This window comes from Caloenas nicobarica, chromosome Z, assembly GCF_036013445.1.
Source record: "Caloenas nicobarica isolate bCalNic1 chromosome Z, bCalNic1.hap1, whole genome shotgun sequence".
NCBI classification, from domain to species: Eukaryota; Metazoa; Chordata; class Aves; order Columbiformes; family Columbidae; genus Caloenas; species Caloenas nicobarica.
The window spans coordinates 105,904,038-105,922,010 of NC_088284.1; the positions used below are offsets into that span (position 1 = coordinate 105,904,038).

At 41.9% G+C, this 17,973-nt stretch overlaps 1 protein-coding gene across 1 annotated transcript in view; it reads left to right on the top strand.

Annotated features, from left to right (window-relative positions):
• Positions 1-17,973, top strand: part of FGGY (FGGY carbohydrate kinase domain containing) — a 308,149-nt gene that overhangs the window by 74,720 nt on the left and 215,456 nt on the right. The window contains exon 5 of the mRNA XM_065657199.1: positions 11,123-11,187. The gene's annotated coding sequence lies outside the window, so the exon portion shown is untranslated. The remainder of the gene's footprint in view (positions 1-11,122; positions 11,188-17,973) is intronic.

Genomic DNA, 17,973 nt, shown 5'->3' on the forward strand with positions numbered 1-17,973 from the left:
TTTCAGAGGGAACACCTGTCTGATGTAATACTTCATTACATGTGTTCATGAGAAGTAGGAAACCAGCTCTACTTCAGCTTCATTAGGGGCAGACCAGCTTCTCAAATGAGCACAAAGTTTCTTTTTTTTGCCAGCTCCAAAGAGATAAAATTACTACTTGGTAAATTCCACATAACCTTTAAGGCTCTCAATCACAGCAGTAAATGCTACTGTGCCCCAGCTCCTGCTTTTACTAAATTGTATTATAAGCACCTTAATTATAGTCCATGCTGTCTGATGGGCCATGGAAAAGGTCGTCTTCCAAAGAACACATGATAACAAGGGTGAAGCGATACTGGTCATTTTTCATCGGCTGGGAAAGAAAGGGCTTTGCAGAGAAGAAGATTAATAGTAAACAATGTTAATCTAAATATATCTCAGACACAAAATGTCACATTCCTGCAGGCTTGCCCTCTCAGGAGGTGCTGGCATTAACCATTCTACCGTGGGGATAGCTACACAAAGACATGCTCCTCCTGTTCGGAGCAGAGCTAAAAATGAGATATGTTTTCGTTGTCATTTTACTGTCAAAGCTGCTGCAGTACAATGAGGTCTCTCACTTGTGCTGCTTTTAGCAATTGAGTTCAGGGCTTGCAGGTCGAGATCTAGTTCAAGGGCAGAGAAGTGAACAGAAACATTCGCGGTGACTTCACGGTGGTTTGAACAAATTCTCCACGCTGCTGCACAAGAGAAGAATAAAACCCGGGTCTTACAGATGGATTAGCCCTCCCATTATAGCCCCTGTCTGCCTCTTTACTTATGTAATTATTTTTATAGGTCAGATCAAATATAAGTTGCAGGCAGCTCGCTTTTAAAGTCTCTGCTGTACTCAGGGTAGCAAAGCATCTGGCAGGACAATCTCATTTCTGCCTCGCGCTGTTAATGGCATGGCTCTCGGCCCTTGGGTAGGCAGGGAATCCTTATCACCTTGGCAGGCTTCCAGCTCCAAATAATAATCCATTAACGTCTGCCCCGCTGGCATTCTTGCCAAATACAAGGGATATCTTTTAAATAAACATTGGCAGTTCCCAGTCGGAGGAAAGAGAAAGGGAGTAGAGGAAAAACAATCCTTGACATTTCAGTGACTTTGCAGGGCTAGCTGACACCTGGTACCACCCTTATCTGCGGGTGTTTATGCAGAGCTGCAAAACACAGCTTCTTCTGTTGGCTCTTTTGCTTTCTTTAAATAGAACTGGAAAGGCTTATAATGATAGGAGTAACTTTCTCGGATAGGCACTCTTTTCTTTGCTATTTTTTTTTCCAGGCTGGGGAGACCCCTGTGTTAACATCTGCGCTCCTGTTTTCCTCCCAACTACAGCAAGCAGAGCACAGCAGGCTTTGTGCCTCGTACTTTGCCAACAAGATTTTTTCCCCGCAGTTTTCTTCCCTAATGGAGAAGATACAATGCAAATTTACTTTCATGAGGGCTCTTTCCCACCTGACTTCCTATCTTGTCATCCGTCAAACCAAACACACACATTGACCTGCCAGAAATCAGGACAACCAGGGCTCACCCCATTCTCAGCGTTCCTTGGGAAGTGCTTTTTCTGTTTGTTTCAACCATTTCACTTTCTTTCTCTTTAGCTGAACTTTCAATGGCAGCTTGAGGTTTATTTTTCCAGCTGTTATATTTTGCTTAATAGCAATAAAATTACTTGTTTGGATATTTCACAGTATCCATAAATGAGCTATCTAGGTTTTTGTTTTCAAGTCCAGTTAAGATCTGGAGTAGGACTGGTTCTTCCAGAATGTGTTTGGAAGACAGTAAAATATTTATCGTTCAAAGAATAACGTAGGTTCAAGCTTAGAGTTTGCTACCAAGTCTGGAACTGGATTTCACTTGTGCTTCTTTTGCCTTGATTCACTGATTGCGCTGATGCTACCTTAGTGTATATCAGAGGTAGCTAAGGGCACAAAGTCTTTTATTGCATCTTTATAACAAGTTAGTTAAAAGACTGGACAGTAGTTTCAATGATTGGAAGTCTGGATTGTAAGGATATTTTGGTCCTTAATTATCTCCTGCTAATGACTTGGGATGTGGTTTGCAACTACTCCCTTGCCAAAATTTCCTCAAATTTTATATTGCATTTGCAGCACTGTATTTTGCTTTCCCCTTTTCATCTGAGTGGTTGAGGCTATTCCTATCTTTCCCTCAGTTTCAAAATAAACACCATTCCCACCCATGATTAAACTTCAGGTTAGCATTATTACTGAATTTTCTGATGTCTAGCTACAAGTTTCCTCCAAGCCTGTTCCTTGTGTGTGGGATGGGGCAGAGGGAGGCACCCGGACTGCTAAAGGGCACGGACACAAACTGACAAAGCGCAGGATGCATTTTCTGACCAGATCCTCATTTGGGGGCATTAAGCTTTTGTGTCTCAACACTTTGCTTTTTGAAGCATGATGACATTCGAATACGTGGATGTGTTTTCAATGAAGATAACTTAATCACCAGCACTGGGAGCTTTTCTATCTCCTAATTAAAATAGAACCAATCTGAAGCTCCCCGAACCAATCTTTGCTGTATTTTTAGTTCAATATATTGCTCCACCCCTGGCCAGCCTGTATATGATAAACCTTCTGCTATTTCCTGCTCAGTTATTTAATGCTGGAGCCAAACTTGTTTCAGTTCCTGAAGTAGAACCAAGCAAAGCAAATGTGGTTGGAATGGAGTTAACTGGAAACATTCCCCAAAGATAGCAGATTTACTCCCAAGCACATACTGACCCACCTACAGTGGAAAAGAAACAGCATTTGCAAATAATAACCACTTCACTCTGTGTAGGTTCTGTCTGGACACTTGCAGGCCTCTGTTAACAGTCTGTACTTAAAAAGAATTATGAAGAAGACGCTGTAGGCTCTTCACAAGAAGACTATAATTGAAAATACTGTTAAGCATCTTTGCAGTGGAAGTTATCCCCTGAGTTGCTGCAACATTCCAGCTGAAGTGTAAAAAGGGGGCAAGAGAAAAAGTGTGTAATATTCAGAGTCTGCTTAAAACAGGGAAATGCATATGAAGTAAATGTAGGTCCCTAAACTGGATGAAGGTGACACATCTATCGCTCTCTTTCATTATTTTATGAGACTGCACCAAACTCTAGCTGCTGGAACATGTCACGTCTCTAATTTTACTAGTCAGGAAGATCCTTAAACACAAGTGTGCACAGGTAGGGAGAAAGGAGGCAGCTGCAGTTGCTGTGTGGGCTCACAAAATGCTTCGGCGGGCATATTTAGCAGGGAGGAGCACTCTGGGGTAGCTTCCGTCTAAATCCAAAGCTGGAGCTGTTAATCGACTGTAGATTAGTCAATGAGGGTCTTCTCCTCCAGGGGAAACAGCACTGTTAGTCCCCCTGAAGTATGGGAGTGAAGTGTAAATAAATACAAAATCGCTACATTCAGTAGAACCTGTGGATTTGTGCCAGGTGAGGTCTGTATTCAGCTCTCCTGAAAGTAATCCTAAAAAGTGCTTTGTAAAGTACTCCAGTGGATTTCTACAAAACCATCACTAGCACCTGATTTCCTTGGATGATAAAGCTGGCCGGGCAGAGAGAATGTTTACCATGATTTGCTAAAGAAATGTCTGAATTTCTGCTCCAGTAACTTTTCAACCTGCTCTTCAAATCAGAAGGGTAGAGGTCTTGAAAATAAAATCCTGGATGCTTAGTGAAAATAAAAAAGCTGAATACAGTGCAGAGGCCCCAGCTGGTTGTGTCTCCCACTGCTGCGCCTCCCCTTCTCCCCAGGGAACGACTGCAGTAGAGGTGAAACACTTACTCCACACTGGGGAATCCATGTAGGAGTTAGTCTCAAGGAACAAAATCAATAGCAGATCTGGCTTCAATAGCTCTTCTGTTCACGGGGTTAATTTTTTTAATAAAGGAATGCAATAATAGAGATGCTTCGCTTCAGGCCTCTCTTTTTTAGAAGCTCTGTAAGTATTTTCTAACCCAGATTTCAAGAACAACAATGTGTAGCTGTGCTGGAACAAGTGCTATTTTTAAGTTTCCTGTGGCTTGAGAAATTGTCAGATTTCTCTGTCTGAACGATCGAGGGATCCAGAAAACCAGTTCTGAGTTTCTGGTATGAATGTCAAACGAATACAAAAATGAATAGACACTGATTTTCTGCACTGTAGCAAATGAAAGAAGATTAAAGATCTCAGCTATGCTAATGTCGATCCAGAGCAGCTCCTGCAACTGCAGGCTTCAGTTAAATACTATTTAACCTAGTTCAGGAAAATCCCTCCACTACTACAAAACAAGTTTTTCCACTCTTATGGGTCACGACCGTACACGGAAGCAACCCACGCCGATAACCTGTTGCGCAACTGATAGTGAGTAAGAGTCTTCAAAGAGCGAGTCTGTGCACCTGCTGACCTCCGCTCCGGCTGGCAGGCCTGTCCAGGTTTAAATGATGTAAACTGTGCGTATCTGAGTCTCGCCATTTGTCCGTTGTACACAAGAAACGCCTTTTTTGGTGCAAGCAGAGACAGTTCATATGCAGGGATCTATATATCCTAGTATATGTCCCGCTGGACATGGGAAGATGCTGATTCCGTGATGCTCTGACCTACCTGCTGCTTTGTGGATTTTGTTACGGAATAGTTTCTGGAGCTCTGCTGGCTCTCACTGCTATCGCTGTTCCTGTGTGCGTGTCATTGATCCTGGTATAATATGTTAAGACTACACAGTAGAAATATTTTCCTTTTTTGTTCTTATAGCACCATAGGTGGTATTTATGTGTTTGACATCCTCCTTGTGACACAGCCTTTCTTGTTTCACAGCCAGCAGTGCCTATGACCACCTTTCTTCTTTGTCTCTCCTGCCCATGTATTCATATGCTCCATAAATGTCAATAGATACGATTAGATATAAAAGAGATGCAGTGCCAGTACTTGTGTATTGGCACAGGGGAAGAAAAGGACAGAGAAGAGGTGAGAGTTTTGGTTTTATGCAGATTGAAACATTACAGGAGCAGAAAAGATGGCACGTACAGTAACGTCACAGTCTCCCGAATAATAGAATTCTGTCATTGCCTGGAAACTTAGCACTTAATGCAGGGATGTATTTCACTCTTGAGTAATTGTGTAACATCTCAGCAAATGGGTATTACTTCTTACATCCGGGAGATCATGAGGGCTCCTGCATGTGTGTTGACCACAAGATTTCTTTCCAGCAATGCTACTCGCACAGGCCTTCCCAGGCACCTCTGAACCAACTCACATGGAGACCAGGTGTCACCTGTGCCCGGTGCCTCTGCCAGCGGAGGGACTCTGGCGAGGTGGCGATGGGAGCCTATTGCTCACCCTTGTATAGACAAGTGAAAGCACCTGCGTTGCTCCTCGCAATTCAACAAGTTGCTGGAGGCGTAAACCAGACTTGGAGGCATTTTTCGTCTTTGTTTGATATCCTCTGTTTCCTCATCTGAATGAACTTCAAGGCACTGACACCTTTCCCGCATCCTCTGAGTATGGCTGGTGTCTTTAAGACCTTCAGTAGTGGAGCACAGCAGCAGTCTCTTCTGGTTCAAATGAATTTATAAGAATCCAGAAGCCTTTCCTGGGTGACATTAGACCAAAAAAACCTGCAGTGTGGCTCTGCCCATCTCGGGGCATAAGGCAGTATATATACAAAACTCTTGGCAGGGACTTTTATATGAGAAACATCACATTTTGTGCCATACAATGCACCGATCCTAGAGACTTTAAAAATATGATGTGGGAGTGGTATACAAACAAGCAGTGGCTTATAAAACTCTGGTGTGGCTTTACATCGCAAAATGACACATCTGGCATCTAGCTGAGAGAGCTTTTTCACTTTTTTTTCCTGCCACAAAGTGCTTTCTCCAGGGAAAAAATTAAAAGCTAAATGGCCCAAAATAACATGCTTGCAGTATTAGCAGTATATGGCTATCTGTGCCATGTGAAAGTGGAGAAAATATCACATATACAATCAGCACATTATGTTGTTGACCAAAACAAAACTGGAAAGTTTTAAGAATAACCACTGGATAATGTCAGATTACCACGGTGTCTGGTTTTGGGAGCCTCGTTCTCTTCTTTGAGAGTTATTATGCCAGTGTGTGAAAGAAAAAACTAAATGGAAACCAACAAAGATATCATTTTCCCTCCCTTTTTTTTTTTTTTTTTTTCCTCCCTTTCTTTCCTGTTGGGAGCATTTCTATTTGAATAAAACTCACCCATTCCAGTACCTAACTACTATTTAAGATTGCTTGCCAGCCTGGGAAGTTGTTATGCAGGTTGCCCTTAAATAACTCGTGTTTGACTGCACAGCACCTGTTAGTTGATTGGGAGACAGTAAAATTCAGGGCAAAGGCTTCCCAAACACAAAGGATCACTTGTGGAAAAAGACCTTGTTGATCTTGGATGAAGTTATAACCACGACCTGATGGCTTTAGTGAGGCATTGTATGGTGTACTAAGTCTGTACATGTGTTTCTGTGTGTGAAAAAACAGCACCTGAGCTAAACAGAAAAGAACAGAGCTAAGCCGAGTCTCCTCCTGATGGTCTTTCTTCAGGTGTATTTTATGGAGCACTTTTGAAAGGACCTTTTGTGTGAGCCCCTTGGAAACTCTTTTCAAATCTCCTGTGCAGAAGCGCCGCAGCCTGCGGGCCACTTTCCTGCTCAGAGCTTGCATCTTGTTGCTCACGTCTTTCCAGCACAGACTTTGGTCCGTCAGATCAGGTGTTACAGACCCTGCAAGGGTGGGAGGTGGAGGAGCTTGAAATAAATGAGAATTTTTACAGAAAAGTGTTCTGTCTTTATGCCAGCCCGTTTGTTCAACTATTACCACACAGCGCTGCGCCCTTAACTTTGCTCCACGCCTCCTGTTCGCCGTGCTCTCCAGAGGCATTTATCCCTTCTCTCCAAGTCAGCTTGATGTCCTGACTCATCCACTGTTGTGTTTGTGGTTAATTTTATGGGGCGAAGCAACTGGGATAACCTTGTGAAGATCAAAACAGAGTACTTTTAAATGACACATGGTTACAGTATTAATTTTCAAATACATTTAGGAATAATATTGACATTCATTTGTTCTTTACAGGAGCATGCTTGTTTTGAAAGATGGACAAGCATAAACTTTTCATGATAACATAGTTCATCTATGAAATAACTTGTTCATTTTCAGAAATTTTGTTTTAAAAAAGCTACTCTACACTGGCAGGATTCATGAAGCTGTTCCCCAGAAAACATCCGTCTAATCCAGAGCCCACTATAGCCTGTGAACGTCTTTTTATGTCCTTTTGACTTGGTTTCCAGTAAAGGTCTGAGTTATAAAACATGGTGACACCTCTCGGTCACTCTGACTTGTATCTGTGGGATCTCCTCAGGACGCCTGTTTTTGTGGTTCAGCTGTAGTCTGTCAGAATCACTTTGACTTCCTTAGCAAGAGTTGTTACTGCAAAGCTTGTCAAAATTTCTGCTCACTTTCAGAGCTAGAAAATTTGGTGAACGGGCGTAATATAAACAGCATTGCCCAAAATGTTTACGGTCAACAAAGCCGTACCGCTATGTCGCTGGCAAACTGCTGTATTCTGAACACTTGCAGGATCTTTTCAATAACCGCTGTGTCCTTTCCCAGCCGCTCTTGGAAAAGTGAGATTTGCCACCGGCCGGGGCAGCCTGCACCATCCATGGTGCCTGCAGAACTGGGGAGGAGCTGGGAGTTATTGCTTACCATTCAAGTTACTTCATACCTACATTTTAACATTTCAGCCAGAAATTAGTTATTTCTTAACCACTGTGCGAGGCAGCACCGCTGCAATCTTGCCTAGTTTGGGATTTACCACCCCACCACACACACACAATGCCTTTTGCCCCTCTCCAAATGCCAGAACGAACACAATCCATGCGCTTGAAACTAAGGCATCCAAGCTCAGGTTGAGGGAAAGCCATGCAGAACACTGATCACATGCAGCAAGCTGCTCTTGTGCTGCAGGTTTTGTTTAAAACCTGATTATTTGTGCAGGCTGGATTCTGAAACATTTGGTTTGGAGCTGGGCAAGCAGAACCAACAAAGTGGATGATTGCCCAGCGCCAAAGGCAGAGAAAGAAGGAGCCTCTCATATCACTCAAGTACTTGACTGTTTTTTTCAGTAGGTATTTTTTCAGTTCACAGCAGGCCATTGATACCAGAAAGTGCAGCAACAGCAACCTCAGTGGTGAAACTGCCGATGTTACAATCGAAGGGAGATAAAGTGAAGTATTTGTTGGAGTGGCGGTACCAGGAAATGGCTGAGACATCACATGACGGAGGATGTGCACGCTGTACCAGAGGGACGGATTTACTTACAGCCCAGACTTCCACCAGACTCGACCAAAGGCAGTTTTGGCTCGTTATTTGAATTACCTGACCCACTTGCAGTAGGAAGTCATTATATAGATAGTAAATACCTACCCCACCCTAGCAGGCAGACAGACTCTTTGCCAAAATGGTCTAGCTCAGCTTTGCAGATTATAAAATATTGTGCCTTTCTAGTTAAAACTGTTGTTGCAAAGATGTGAGAAGCTGCTGCTGTTCCAGTAAACTGCTCCGCTTCTTGACATTCAACCATGTGGAGAAAGCCTCTAGGATTTACCTCTTACCACCACCTGGAACACAAATCACACGCAAAGAACAAATCTGAAATTTCTCTGAGGTTCAAATCTCATCTCCCGCTGGTGAGAAAAGCTCCCAGGCCCTTGGCAGGCAGAGCAGTGGCCTGTGTCAGAGGATACCAATAGGAGCTTTACAAAAGCATTAATTCAAAATGTTAAATACAGACCTCAAGATAGTTTTTCCTTGACTTTTTTGGTTTATTTTCTTGCTATAAAATCTGCAGCTAAATTAGCACACATCACATGCTTGGTGATTAATTATTGTTAATTAATGGATGGGTTTATCGTTTTAAGCAAAGTGCTTGAAACATTACTTACAAGTTATCATTTAAAAAAAAGAAATCGTATGTCTATTATAATAGTTTGTAAGTGTAAATTATTTTCCCCATAAATAGATGAGATTTCACCAAAAGCTGTGGGCTGCACCTTTAACATAACCCTGCAATTTATCACCAAAATAAGATTCTGATCTTGCTCACACCAGAATACAGTTGGAGAAAGTCCATGAGAAGACAGCAGATTTATACTTATGCAGCTAAGAACAGATCTGGTCCAAAATAGATTTTAAACTAAGAGGGCTTCTTTCAAATTAAAGTGATGATGGCCTTTGCTTGGGCTGTAGGAACAGGTGATGGTAGAAAAAGAACTGTCATGTCTTTTACTGCACATATATCTCTGTTTAATTTTGCTTATATCTTATAAGACTTAGATGAGGCTTAGGTGAGACTTCAGATACTGATATTCACGTATTGCTGCTGACTTCTCTGCAAACCCTGCCTGGGTTGAAGAGGATTAGGAGAGACCCCAGCTAAGTTTAAAAGGATTTATACTCCTGTTTTCCTGGATCATTAGTGTGGTGTTAAGGACAGTGTGTTGCATTGGGCTCAACAGGGGATTTTAATGCATTAAGGCAAAGATCCACAATGGACGTAGGTCCCCAGCTCTGAAGAAGCTTTGATTAGGATACTGCTTTACTCATTCTATGATTCTAAGCCTTAATTCAGAGACTGCTTTGCCTGCACGTTGAGTTGGAAGAATTGAGTGTCTATTATTAATAGTAATGGGATTCACATGTACCCCTACTCTTTGAGCAGGGGGATGGAGTTAGCGAGCTGGAAAAATGAAAAGTATACGTTTCTGCGCTTCAGTTGGTACCTAAGCCCTTTCCTTGGATCTGACCCTGAATGCTGAAGTTTTAGTAAAGGCAGGCTGTGTTTACAATTCCACTGAATTTCCTTAGGGAAATAAATCAAATTAAACTTTTTTTCAGTTGACCCTGTTATTAAAGTAGAAAGCCCAACACCAAGCTGCACTGGAGGCACAATGCTCTACTGGAGCCACACTTCCCTTGTTTCTGGTCTATTTATGAATGCCCTTCATCAACTAATCACAGTTTGGCACAGTATTAAATTTAATCACTCAACTCCAAAATGTTGTATCCTGTCTACCTACTCCATGGTTCCATTTAGATGGAAATTTTCTTTCTCATTTAAAGACTATTAAAGCCCTGCCTTTCTTGTGCAGAACAAAAGGGTATTGTTTACTTTGTTTTTTGTTATTTTCGTATTCAACAAAAGATGATTATTCTGTCTCAGTGCTGAGATCCCTGTGAACATGCAGGCCTCCTCTCTTCTTGCTTTTCTTTCCCCTGGTTGACTACAATATAGAAAAATTTCCTTCACACAGAAGCTGATGGCTGAAATGCACAAAAGCAAATGTTATTTATCTAAAATTTCAAGGTTTTCCTAATGAAGGTATTAATTAGAAAGCTGATGTGAGGCATAATTGAGTCAAGAAAGAATCTTACAAGGCACAGCAGCAGTAGCAATGAGAATAATGCACATTTATGATTAAGAATGTATCTTTCATGATATCAAAACATTTATTTCAGTCAAAACCTTATGACCTTTTAAGAGCAAACTCACAAACACGTAGTTGTTTGGATTCTATTATTGCCATCACATTGTAACCCCGGAAGAAAAGCTTTTCTGATCCTCCACCTCGGCAGCCTGTGGGCAGGGGAGCCGGGTTCTTGCTTTTGGAGAGCGAGCAGCCCCTTCACAGCGGGATGACTTTCAAAAGACCCATTTATTGAATGACGCAAAGTACAAATTATGACTCACTCTGCATAGGTTATGTTTGTAAAAATCAGCCTATATTCACCTTCCTAGCACCTACACAGCTGCATAATGTATTTATTATCTCCAAGGTCCCGTTAACCCTTTTAGAGGCTAAAAAGTGATGTGTAATACAACCTAGGCAAACTGATGTTCTTATCTAGTGAAGATTTTCTCCTTTATCAGAGTGGACTAGTGAACAGCAGATTTTCTTCTCTCTGGCCAGGATTAGGTCGCAGAGTGGCCCAGCAGTCTGGTTTTGAACATTTCCTCCTGTTCTAACAGCCCTCATAAAAAATACATTGATTGCTGGTGTTGTTTGCTGATATGTGGCTCTGTGTTTTCCAGGCCTCAACCAGATGAACCAGGTGCTATTCAGTCTCCGAGTCCTCTAATGCCCTTGCAATGATACTGTAAGTAATCATTCATTATAAACACCTTTTAAGCAGAATTTCGGTGCAAGCCAAACACATTTTATTAGTTGAAACATTTCCTAGTATTTCCCACTTGTATCGCAACCTACTTTTGATGGTAGATTTAAGCATGGGAGCAGTTTCACTGTGTTTACAAGGCCTTTATAGGGACAGAACCACCTCTTCACCTTCTCCACCCATCTCCTTTCCCGTCTTCCCACCTTTCAAAGGGACAACGTCAGGAAGTTTGGAAACTCAGACGTGGTTCCTATACCTGTGTCAGCGAGGAAGGTCTGCTACACCACTGGAAATGGTGTGCAGCCACTCGTTCCTGTATTTCAGCTCTTCTTCCTCTCAGGAAACCCTGACTTCAAGGGAAGGAAAACCCCAAATGACCCTTGTATGTGTGTGTCACTGCAAAAAATGGTGGTTGCTTAAAAAAAGGGTGTTACCTTATGTGCGTGGCTTCATTTCTCCACCTATTCCTCTGCTACGCATGGTACAAATAATAACAGCTCTTACAGGACTGGCTGTATGGGGTGCACGCTGAGAAATGAAGTGTCTATTTCTTTGACCCCTCATCTGTAGTCCTAACACAGCAGAATTTTCCTTGTCTGGTAATCTGGCCAGACTAGAGGAGGGACTGTACCTTCTCTTATTATGGTGGGTGAATAAATACTGCAGAAAGGCCTTTCTCCAATGTTGAATGAAACCCTGAAATTAATTTACTTCCTCTCTGTTCATAAATACTGTGTGTCAGCTTTCTGTAAGCCACAGTATGCTAACCTGCTTGCTGAGATTCCTACAGAAAGGAAGCAGCAAAATTGCGTATAAGATTATTTACAGCAAACTAAGGTGAAAAATGGACATTGGCCAGATACTTGTCTGTGTCTTTACTCAGGGTACACTTATTACCCTGTGACTTTCATGGTCAATCACATCTAAACATAAAATATGAGTTTCAAAACACAGGTAGGGAGCAGAATGGAATTGAGTATAAAGATATATATGCTGTTGTTTTTAAGCCCATAATAAAACTTATTGAATAATGATGAATAATATGTGCATTTAAAGGAAATTACAGTCTGCTCCTGTTTAATCCTTGGGAAAAAAAAAAGCAAATTCGCTTATGAATTCTCTGTAATGGTTTATTCTTTGCGACAGAACAATGGAGGCTTGGTACGAAACTCACTTGAATCAATAAAACGACCCTCATTTTATGCCCTGGGTTTGTAGCCTACACAGAAGTCTGTTATGGCAGCTGCCACCTTCACTAACACACCAGGGTTCGGACCAGGTTCCTCCAGAGCTGCAGCGGTAACGGCTCTAAAGTCTGGCTGAAAGAGTCTGATATTCCCTGTGGATCAGGCACAGAGCTGGACCTGTAACACGCACTCACCTGCGCGTTACGTCAGTAAGTCTAGTATGTGCTGTTCCAGTTGTAGCTCTTGTAAATTAAACAGAGAAATAAGCTGCTTTTTCGCTTCATGCCACTGCTGAAATATGATCCAAGGCTCAGGTAAGATTCCAGCTGTGATCTTGCTCCTTGGTTATGAACATACATTTATGTTCTCAAGACATTAGAGCTCCTTCTACACAGGCAAAAATTGTAAAAACAAAATGAACAACGTTCTCTGTGTACAGTAGAGTTATTTAAAGTGCCTGAGGGTTTGAACATAAGCAGACGCTGTGTTCGCATACAATATAAGCAAGACTTCTGGGTTTTGGCATTTAAAATGACAATTAAAAATACAGCAGGCATGTTTCAGCAGCTTTATGGGATGCCATAAACATCCAGAAAAGGATTCCAGACAAAAGTAAAGATTCACAGTAAGGATTCTTTTCTTCTTTTTGTGTCCTACCTTGGTTTTTAGTGTGATGTGTTGTGACACACCACGAAACTAATGAAACAAAAGCAAAGGGCAGGAGGTGTCTTGCTCATTGGAAGCTATTGTTCGATGGAAAAATGCTCCTTTGGGACAGTCAAAGTTTAGTTTACAGTGTGTATGGCTCTGTTCAGGTAATTGTTTTAACTTCAAACTCAAGATTTTTCTAAGAAATCTTGAGGAGGAAAAGCCTCAAACAAGTCTGTAAGGTGAAAAACACTTTTCCTTCCTCAACACAGAAACAGACACAATAGACTCAAAGTCTCTCCCTGGCACAAGTTTGTGTACCATGATGCTACCTGAATTGTATTGGGTGTATTTACCACAGGAACGATGCTACTGCATAGTCAGGCAGCTGTTCCCACTGTAGCCTCCTGACAGCCTGCCATGGATTGCGAAATTTTGCATCGTATCGTACACCTTTAAGCAACGTAGTGTTTACAAATTTATAAGGCACCTCCTGTTGTGAATGTGGTTTAGGCATTAAGCTAAGGTGAGAATAACCTGAATCTCAAGTTGAAGATGTAATTACAAGGCCTTGCTTCCTCAGTACTTTCTTCCTGCCACTTGTAAACCTTTGACAAAAAGGAGTTGCTCAGCTTTTTTTGTTGTTGTTGTTGTTACCTGAATTTCTCTTTAATCAACTCCTAAACCTCCAAAATGCTTGAAAATGTTGTCATGACATGGAGTGGAATTTCCTCTAGGATGGTCAGCTCTTTCCCAGCCTTAAGATGGAAGGCAGCTCGTGGGTTGTTTTTAGGTAGTTCTGAAATCCATCTCCTCTTTGTGACACTTCAGCAATGTGTGTTGTTCTGTGCATGTGTTGAAACCACATAACCGTCAACTGACCCACCCAATGATGCTCAGCCAAAACAATTTACCCCCAGCTTTCCTGGGTTTCTTTCAGTCCCCTCCTCACCATCGGAGTCATGCGTGACTCCTCTTTTTTTTTTTTTTTTTTTTTTTCCCCTGTCTCTCACTTATGCATTCTGAAAAATAAAATATGCATTGTATAGTTTTTGGGGTGTTCGCAGGGAATTGACTTTCTTCCTCCATGCAAGGGCCAAGGAACAGTTAGTCTCTTCTTTCTTGTCACTGCACACCAGCATTGGAATTGGTTTTTAAGAGTCAGAGCGAAGCAAGTATTAGGTTCCTGCTGCCCCTGAGTTAAGCGATGCTCCGCATTAGTGCTCGGGTGTCTTGGTCAGGGCAGGAAGAAGTAAGGAAACTGTTTGCTTTATCCTCCTTAGTGCATGAATGAATCCACAGGGACTGGGAAGGAGGCATCTGCCAGAAAAGAGGGAGATGAAGGCATCTCAGGGCTACATTTGTTTCCAGTGGCTGTGCATGTGCTTTTGGTTTAGTTTCCCTTTGCCCTCTCCCTTACCACAATTCACGACTATGTGGGAGCTCTTATCTTAGCCCTTTACCTACCTGTATTCTTTTAATTAGGCGATAATTTTACAACCTGAGGGATGCAGAGGCAATCCCATTCTCCCTTCCAACCTTGCTAGTTGTAGCCTCTTGTTCCTGGCCCTGCCACAGTTGCAATGCCATGCTGTGAAACAAAATTCAAAGGTCCTTTTTCTTTGTTTGCTTTTTCCTTTGCATTCCTTCCCTTCCCCTTGCACTCCTGCTCAGCGTAGCCCCAGCAGCTCTTTTCCCCCGTATCAGGCACATCCCTCATGCCTCCCACTGAATTCTTTACCTCCCTCAAACATGACCTTGCGCTGGATCTCACCCCTGTGCAGGTACTCAGCACAGAGCAGAGGTCAAGTCCTTTTAAGAGCTATTTCAGGGGCTTAAGGGGACATGAGATAGGGTGCAATTTTAACATTCATTCTCTGGGCAGGATAAATTTGTTGTTAATTGTAGTGAAACTGCTGTGGTGGATAGTCTTTCTAGCTATGAGTGATGTTGTGTGCTTATTCCTTTGCAATAGCAGCTATGTGACTTCTTCATTTGTACAATCAACCTGAAACTGGCTTGTTGAAATAAGGTTATTGCTGCTATCACAAAAAATCAGAACGGGCCAAGCAGTTGCAGTACGTCTCCAGAATGCTGTCCGGAACTCCTGTACCTTGCTGAACATTGCAGATAGCTTCTGCGGTGCTGGAGAAGTGGAGCTCATCTGAACATGGGACAGATTTGAATAATCTCTTTCACCTGTCCAGCAACACAGAATTGTTCCTTGCCATTCATTTGCTCGTGGTTTGCCCAGGCTAGTCATGACCAACAGAACTCCAGCTGTTTGGGCGAGTGTATCACAAGCCACTGCACCTCTAGTCTTAGGAAATTTATTGTGCTGTTCAAAACAATTCCTCGTACTCTGACATTTACTCCTATGGGTATTCGTAGGCTGTTTTGTCTGCCCTTACTTGTTGTTTCACCTAGCAATAAGCCTTTAGCTCTGTCCTCATAAATCATTTCCCCTCCTCACCGGATTTTATTGGTGGCACAAAACCATTGCTCAAGCCATGATTTAATTCCCATCTTATTGCATGATCCTTTGCTGATTATACTGACCTAAGGACCTATCTCTGGGTTTCTCTCCTGTGTCCTCATACATTCTCTCAAGACTTGTCCCACCTCTTCACCCAACTTTAAAACCGCTCCTTCAGGAGCTGGTGGGCAGGGAGCTGGGCCACGTCCTTACCAGCCAGCTGGGAAATTCTTGCATTTTTGCCCCTCCTGTGGGCACCTGTCTGCATTTTCAGAGCGACTTGTCTGGACTTAACGTGTATGAATTTCAGGAGCTTTGTGGTGAGGCCAGAATGTGCTGTTGATTAAGGCGTCTTTGAAGATATTTGGATCTTAAAACAAATTAATTGCCACAGAATATCACCAGGAAGAATTCAGGAGAACCCTGAAAAAGGTCCTTTTATGCAGTTTATCAGGACACTTACAGTGACTATGGCAAGGATTGAAAATAAGTAAGACTTGTGTAAAGCGTGGGAATCACTTCAGTCTGCAAATCGGGCTTTGATGTTTAGGGGGAAGAAAGAAACTTCTTGTGAGCAAATTTGCCTGGAGCTGCCTATTGCAGACTTCCTTTTACTCTTTTGTTAAACTTTTGGTAGTGTTTAAACCACAGATACCAGAAGAACCAGAGAGATCCCTAATCTGGCACAGGATATCAGCTCATCAGCACAGACTATCCTGCCATCACATGCGAAGTAGAGTGGTGTTCTCTTTTTAGCTGGTAAAAATTTGGAAGTTGCAAAATGATCATGAAAGCAAGAGAGGGGAAGTGATAGAAGACATTTATTTTCCTAAAAACTCAAAAAAATTAAACAGGCCTCCACTCTCATCTCATTTGTTGCTGTGTTAAATGTGGCTGATTACCGCAAGTGCATTTTCTTTCAGGACTCTTTCATCTCTGGGTTGGAAGAATCGTCCATTTGCTTTGCAGCAGAAGAAAAGTTTGGCGCTAAATTCGGGATGACTTATTCCAAAGCTACTTCTGTTTCACCTCTGAAATACAGTCCACCCTTTAAAATTCTGAACATTTATTTTGGATTTCTGAAGACTGACTTGTCTTCTGACATGAGGAAGAGGTTCATGCATGAGCATGAATTAAGTTAAATTGTGTCTTGGAAGTTTGGTCTTGCTTAATGGCTTTGTTCAGTTATACTACGTGTTCATTTTCTTTACATAAACATTGAAACTATACTAATCTTTACATTTTCTCCTCTAAATAAAGGAGATTCTTATAAGAAACGTAACTCTGCATATTTTCTTTGTTTCCATATAAGTGTACACATGCACTTTTTTATTTCGTTTAATCCTTTAGTCATATTTTTTCCCCTCTGTTTACATCTCTTCTCACACAAGGCAAGCACAGATGAAGAATTCCAAGTGTAATCAGAAAAAAGAAAAATCTGGTTCCTGCCCTAGATCTTCAAAATCATGGAAGTGTTGTGTGTCTATTTATGCTGTTGTCGAAAAAGTCCCTGGTTTCAACGAATTGCATTAGGGTTTTCAAAACCATGGCATCATTTTATGTAACTTCATTTTCTAGGTCCTAAAGTGAGAAAGAAGAAGAGATACATTAATCCACTTGGAAGCGATTATCTTTCCTTTCTGCTTGGTTAGTAGTTTAGTAAAAGTTTAGCTGTGTAAACACTTATTCACCACGAAAGTTTAGTCATTGCTGTGCTTTCTTATAATCTGTTACTAGCTTTTGTATTGTTTTTCTGGGCCTTTCTCACCAGGTCCATGAAGTCTGACCTCTCTTACTGGCTTCCCATGTTCGTTCATTCTATATCGACAATGCTAGAACGATGACCACTATAGAAATGAATTAAGTATTGAGGCAGCCCTCGCACTTGCTGCACATTCATCAGACCAAATCGGAAACAAAGCTGAAATCCTTTCCAAAAGTGAGGTTGAACATTTAAAATGCACCAGAGATCTCATTGGAAATGTCCATATTATCGCTACCCTCTCTTCTTCAAAAAGCATGAAGACTGAAGCAGTCTGTCTGATAGAAACAGGTTCTGCGCTCATATTACATAAACACATCTGGAAACACCACAGTTTAAGAATAGACTGGGATCTGCGAAAAATACGCTGTAGTCCCTCTGACCTCCTCATGAGGTGTGAGCATCTTATAGAGAGAAAGGTGGGACCAAGCTCGTAACCTTTGTGGCTGTGTGAAACGGCTTCGCTGCTGTGAAACATGGGAATCTTTGGTTTAAGGTTGATCCCATGATTTGCTAAATGGCCTCATGCCCACTGACTCAGGGCAGTGTGTATGAAGTGGGTAAGCAAAAGCTAATTACCTCCCATAAAACATCTCTTCAATCTGGATGGGCCATTTTGTCCCATGACTAATTGCTTGTCTCTTCACTTACATTTGATCCAGCCTCCACAGAAGGTAGTAAGAGCTAATTTTCTG